We start from the raw sequence: 7,191 nt of genomic DNA on the forward strand, positions 1-7,191 counted from the left end.
GAGCAGAAGGACACTGTGTGGGCTCTGAAACCCAGATTGCCTATGTAATCATAGCCCCAGAAGGTCGTAACCTGCCCACTATTCCTAAAAACCCAAATAATGTGACTGTCGGCTAAAGCAGAGGCTTTAAATAGGATCCTGAGTGTCCAATATACTAGACAAAATGCTTAGGATGGAAAGAAATCCCAGGCCATACTCATGCCCAGAAAAGTCATGGTGTGACTTCAAACAGATGACCAGAAGCCAATAGCAAGATGAACTAGATGCTGGAATGATCTGCGAAAGATTTTAACTATCATGATCATGTGCGTGTGGTGTCTCATATCTGGCGGCCTAGATTATATACTGAGTTCTAGACCAGCCTCAACTATATAGCAAGACCAAGTCTCAAAAAAATTATCATAATCGAAATGGTTCAGTCAAGAGATTGAAATGAACTGGAAATAATAAAGAAACAAACTTTGTCACTATGTAAATGATAGAAGAAAAGATACAGGTAGAATTAGCATAAATGAAAAGTAGAAGTGACATTTAATAGCCATGTGAAAAGCTCCGTGGCCAAAGATCTATGTCAGAATAGAAGTGGACTTCTGCGAAGTGTGTAGCTCAGCAGCACAACTCCTGTCTGTCAAAGGCAAGATCCTGAGTTTGAATTGTGGTAAAAAAAAGAAAAAAGTAGGCCTGAGGACAGAACAATAGAAATTACCCAGTCTTGATGACAGAAAGAACATTGAAAAAAAAAAAAAAAACCATAGTCAGAGTTTGTGGGGGTGCCTGTAGGGTAAAAAGAAAAATAAAAAGTTTCATGTCATTGGATTCCTAGAGGGCAGGAAGAAATAATAGATGGATAAAGTATTTGAAGAAATACTGTCTGAAGCCACATGTGGTGTTGCATGGGCATCATGCAAGCACTTGAGGGGTTGAAAGTATTGAAAGCATAACCTCAAAGAAAGATTTCAGGAATAAGACTCCAGTAATACAGCAAGTAATAGCATGAGTGAAGTAATAAGCCAGGCATCGTGGGGCACACCTGTTAATTTAGCGATTGGCAGGCTGAGGCAGGGGAATCGCTGTGATTTTGAGGTCATCTTGGAGTATATAGCAAGATCCTGACTCAAAAACAGAAAAGAAAAACACCGAATAATGAGACTGTACTACACAGGGGATAACAAAATGGTGACGGAGACAGTGGAGCTTCATAAACTGAAGCTTGCGGAACTAAAGCAAGAATGTCTTGCATGTGGTTTAGAGGCCAAAGGAATAAAACAAAATCTCCTCAACAGGCTCCAGCATATCTTGAAGAGCATGCTGAAGAGGAGGCGAATGAAGAGGATGTACTGGGAGATGAACAGGAAGAAGAACCAAAGCCCGTAGAGCTGCCTACGAAAGAGGAAGAACCTCCTGAAAAAACTGTTGATACAGCATTAGAGAAAAACGTGGTAAAAATTACATCTGAGATGCCGCAGACCGAGAGAATGCAAAAGAGGGCTGAATGATTCAGTGTACCTGTGAGCTTGGAAAGCACGAAAGCTGCTCGGGCAGCCAGGCTTGGTATTTCCTCAGTTCTAACGAAAGGTCTGTTATCTGATACCGAGCCTACGGTTAACCTGGATAAGCTAAAGGAAAGAACACAAAGATTTCCTTTGAATGTCTCTTCATGCTCTAGAAAGTCTGAAGATGATAAGCTGAAAAAGAGGAAGAGGCGATTTGGGATTGTCCCAAGTTCAGGTGGAACTGGAACCACAGAGGATACAGAGGCAAAGAAAAGGCAAAGAGTAGAGTGCTTTGGGATTGCGCGATGGACAGGTCTTGATGCTCTCTCCTCTGTGGTGGTTTCCATTTCTGATTCTTCTCGGTCACGTGGCCTACCTCACAGCCACGTGCCTGTCCTGCCTCCCATGAGAGAGTAGAACCCCAGGCACATCGATGAACTCCGCAGCAATTTGACCTACTGCTGTTTCAACTTTAAGGTTGTTGTGGTTTTGTTTTTAATTATTTTGCTTGTTAATAAAAAAATAGAAAAGAAAAAAAAAACTTATTACACAGTAAGCAAAGCAACTCAGAGGGTAAAGACACAGCCTGGGGAGTGGAAGAAAGTCTTTCCCAGCTACTGTTCCAAGAGAGGATCAATAATGAATGAAGAATATTTGAAGAACTCAAAACAACTAACACAAAAAGTAAAAAATAAACCATAAATGGGCAATGGAATTTGTCAAACATTTTTCAAACAAAAAACTAGAAATGTCCAACAAATATATGAAATTGTTCAAAATCTTTAGTCATGAGGAAAATGCAAATCGAAGCGACACTGAGATTCTATCTTACCCCAGGCAGAATGGCTACTATGAAGAACGTAACAAGCAAATGCTGGCGAGGATGTGGGCCAGGAAACTAGTACAAACATGGTAGAAATCAGTATGGAGTTTCCTCAAAAATCTAAGAAGATAGTCACTACTCCAGTACTCTTTTGTAGATACTCGAAGACATGGAAGTCAGCATACTGCAGGTATCTGCATACCCATGTGTCTTCAGCATGATTCCCAACAGCCAAGACATGGGCCCAGCTCACATGCACACCGACAGATGAATGGATAAGGACAATGTGGCTTGTATGCACAGTGGAGTATTAGTGTAAGAACAAAATTCTGTCATTTGCAGGAGAATGAATGGATGGGTAGAGACCTCTGGCTGAGTGAAATACTCCAGACTCAGACAGCCAAATATTGCAGGGTTCCCCTAATATGTGGAATCCAAAAGAGATGACAAGAATATAGAAGGGAGACTGTTATTAGACAAGAGGAAGGGAATAAGGGGAAAGGGTGCAAAGGTGGATAATGGGATAGATATGTGCAAAATGTATGCATTAACTCTCCCAAAAGGTAGAATTGGAGGAGAGATACACAAGGGTGAGGGAAATGATCAAAGTGTGTTGTGTGTGTGTACAAATTTGCCACAATAAAAGCTATTAATCTTTACAACCAATTAAGAAAAGAAAAAATCTGGGCTGGGAGTGTAATTCCGTGTTAGAGCACTTGACTAGCATGTGTGAGGCCCTGGTTCAGTTACCAGCAATGAAAATAAGGAATCAAATGAAAACATTATTTTAAGAGCTGTAATACTGACACACATTCTTCTTGTTTTTTTTTTAAATTTAAAAATTATTTGTACATGTTTAATACATGCATTTTACATCATCTTGGGTGTAGCTATATGGATATACTACAGCTTCTTCTTCTTCTTCTTCTTCTTCTTCTTCTTCTTCTTCTTCTTCTTCTTCTTCCTTCTTCTTCCTCCTCCTCCTCCTCCTCCTCCTCCTCCTCCTCCTCATATTCCTCCTTCTTTTTCTTCTTTTGTTATGTGGGATCAAACTCAGGACCTTGTGCTTGCTAGGCAGGCGTTTACGCCACTGAGCTACCTCCCCAGCCCTCTACTTCTTGTTTTTAATTTTTTTCCTTTTTTCAGTGTATGTTTTCCTTTACACCCTTCCCCCTTTGGTACCCAGATTGAACTGAGGACTTTGCCACTGAGCTACACTTCCAGCAATTTTTAACTTTCTTTGAGAACAGGCTTCACTAAGCTGTCCAGGCTAAGTTTCCATTTGAGATTCTCCTGCTTCAGTCTCCCAGAGTGCAAGGATTACAGGCATGTGCCTCTAGGTCTAGCTTCATTTAGTTTATTTATAACAAATATATTTTATTGTACAAACACATTAAATTATATACTATCTAAAGCCCTCAAATATATCCATATGGCCTATTTATTTATTTTTTTTGGCAGTACTGGGGATTGAACTCAGGACCTTGCACTTGCCAGGCAAGCACCATATAGCCTATATTTAGAAAGACCTACTGGTCATGGTGGGGATCACCTATAATCCCAGCATTTGATGGCTGAAGTGTGGCTGAAGCAAGAGGATAGCAAGTTCTAGACCAGGATGGGAAATTTAGTGACTGAGCCCAACTTTCTCAAAATTAAGAAGAAAAAAAAGGTTCTGGGAATGTACCTCAGAAGGAAGGTACTAGACCCAATCCCTAGTATTAAGACAAGGGGTGGGGTGGAAGAGAAAGATCCATGCAGAGACAGGTAATTGAAATGTTACTTTATATGTTCTAGACATTAGTCCTCTGTCTGAAGACCAGCTGGCAAAATTTTTTCCCATTCTGTTGGTTGTCTTTTTATTTTGTTGGTGATTTCTCTTGCTGTGTAAAAGTTTTTTAATAAGGGAAAGGAAGGAAAGGAAAGAAAAAATCAAGAAAGATGGATAAAATGAAAACAGCTTTTCGAACAGGGAAGGTGATTTGACAGGATGGGTTATGAATAGGGAAAAAAAGAGGAAGCAACACATTGTGTACAGGGGTTAGGGAGCTAGCTCAGAAGCATAAGCGACTATCTGGCAAGTGTAAGGTCCTGCGTTTGATCCCTGGTTCCAAAAAAAAAAAAAAAAAAAAAAGGCATCGTGTACAAATACAAATTCTATATAAGGAAGGTGATAATTATGTACACTTAAATTGTACCAATAAAATTAAATAAAAAATTAAAAAAGAAATCTTACTATTTACACAGAAACAGAAATGCATTCATGAACTCTATCTACTATCCCATATGTAGTGCTGACTGTTGTATTTTTGTGCAGTTGCGAATGTACAATCATGCTTTAGTACCCAAGGATAATTGGTTCTGAGGTCCCCTGCAGATTGTATAGGCTGTGGATGCTCAAGTCCTTTCCATAAAATGATGCTGTATTTACATAGAACTGTATCCACACCCTTCTATGAACTTGAAAATCATCTGCAGATCATGTATAACACCTAATAGAATGAAGTGCTGTAGAAGTAATTGTTATAGCATATTGCTTAGAGAATAATTAGGACAAGGTCTGGTCCAAGAATGGTGGTACCTGTCTATAGTCCCAACTACTTGGGAGGCTGAGGTGGGAGACCACTGGAGCTCAAGGCCTCAAGGCCAACCTGGGTAACACAGCAAGACCTTGCCTCTAAAACAAATGAACAAACACAAAAAGGAAAGAAAAAAAGGAATGTGTGGAGATAGCAACCAGATCCATGTTGATTGATCCCAGAAAGCCAGCAGTAACTACTGCAGGGTAGCTGATAATTTCAGCAAACCTGCAACTTTCTTTCCCCTGAAATTTAGGCTGATTTCTGGCCATGACATTGAGACAAAACCCATTCAACCTGCAGCAGTCAGGGCACCTTCTGAGGGCTTAAACTCAGCTGGGAAGTTAGATGAACACAAGAATTATTTTCAGTTCTGAGCTCAGTCGTCCCTGCTCCAAGATGGCTCCCGCCAACTGCTCACTCCATTGGGATGTTTGATCCAGAGGCACTCGCTGCCACCCAGTGTAGTCTTCCATGCACATTGCTACCTTCCACTGCTGCATCTCTCTGTGGAGGCCTCTGGGTTTGACAGCCATCACCGTGTGTCCAAAGGTTTGAACTGCACCTCTCACAGTGAGTGCTGGCTCAGGGAGAAAGCAATGCCTGCTGCCTCCTCCGTGTTCAGGTTTCTCTCTTAGCTATGCCCAGGACTTTCAATTCTCACTTCAGAACCTTCCTAGGTCCCGGGGACCACTCCCCTCCTTCTTTTCTTCCTGAGTTGCTGTATTCCAGTGTCTGGACAGCACACATCAGCAGGCTGTTTCTCTGCTCTTGTCTCTGTTGTTTATAGCTAACATCTGGAAATGAATGTGTCGCCATCCACTAAGATTTGTACATACAGGGAATCAGTCAATGTCTTCACCGACATGCAAAGAAATACTTGATGAGCACCAAACGCCTGCATACTAGCATGGAGAAAATGCCTTCATGTATACCCACACACACTTATACAAAATATTTACTCTGCATTTTTATATGTCCATATGCACATCTATTTTATGTATCACAAACATAGTAAATACATATATGCAGAATGATAAATATCCAAATATCTAGTATATATTCATTTAGTAGGTGCTACATAAACACACATAAGTGCAATGGCGGTATGTCCAGATAGACAGATGAATGTATTTATGTACCTATGCCTATATACATAAATATCTATGAATATGCCTCTGCAGAGTATCGGTCATGTATCTCTGTGCACCTGTGAATGTGCACTCATCGTTTCATACCTAACAAAACTGGTTCCAAGATCCGCTGTAGAATCCATAATCTCTGGATGGTCAAGTCCTTTTTATAAAGTGCTGTAGTGTTTACATGGGAAGTACACATATTGTCCCATATACTTTAAATCATCTGTAGGTGCCTATGACACTGAATAGGATACAAAGGCAATGTGAAGAGTTGAAAATACACCAGCATGTGGTGTACTCTAGATACTTGGAAGGATGGCACAAAAGAAGTGCAGGGAAGAGGAGGGGAGGGAAGGGGAAAGGAAGGGAGGGGAAGAGGGGAGGGAAGGAGAGCTAGCTTATGTCTGTATACATAGCAATGTGGCAGGAGGGTTTCAAGTTGGAGTCCAGCATGGGCAACATATCAACTTCATGACTGCCTATCCCAAAACAAAATATAAAGGGCTGAGGATACAGCTTCATGCAAAAGCCCTGCATTCAGTTCCTAGCACAAGAAAGTACAGATTAAAAACCAAGAATAGTTCTGTATGAAAAAAAACAGGTTCCCCCAGTTGAGTGAGGAGTCTGCAGAGAGTGAAGGGGCGAGGGGTGAATGACTCAGAGTTCTCCCTATGGGGCTGCATGGTATGGGGCTCAGCTATGACACCTGTGTGCTCTGTGAGTGCTCTGAGGCATCTGAGGGCTCCTGGGGTGAGAGGTGAGGGGCTGGAGATGAGCCGTGCTGGTCTAGGGGTGAGTTCCAGTTGGCCTGCAGGCTGGGAGTATGGGACAGGTCTCCCGGGTGAGGATAGTGTGACAACACAGTGAGGGATGAGGCTGCTGGCATCATGGAGGGTCTCTGGGGGTCTGAGTTCAGTAATAAGGCTCTCTTTACCGCCTTTTAAATTTCCTCACTGACTTGCTGCTTTCATCTTTTTTAAAGTTTTATTCTTTATTCTTTGGACAATTTTTTATTTTATTTTATTTTTATTTATTTGAGAGAGAGAGAGAGAGAGAGAGAGAGAGAGAGAAAGAGAGAGAGAGAGTGTGTGGCCAGCTCAGCCCACCAGGGGGCGGGGCTGGCTGGCATGTGGTGCTGGGGGATTGAACCGTGGTCC

The 7,191-nt window shown here is 41.6% G+C and overlaps 1 pseudogene; it reads left to right on the top strand.

Annotated features, from left to right (window-relative positions):
* The first annotated feature begins 1,173 nt into the window (after positions 1-1,173).
* LOC101593200 lies at positions 1,174-1,910 on the top strand (annotated as a pseudogene).
* The last annotated feature ends 5,281 nt before the right edge of the window (positions 1,911-7,191 follow it).

Source organism: Octodon degus, unplaced genomic scaffold (genome assembly GCF_000260255.1).
Source record: "Octodon degus isolate 3935 unplaced genomic scaffold, OctDeg1.0 scaffold00055, whole genome shotgun sequence".
In the NCBI taxonomy this organism is placed as follows: Eukaryota; Metazoa; Chordata; class Mammalia; order Rodentia; family Octodontidae; genus Octodon; species Octodon degus.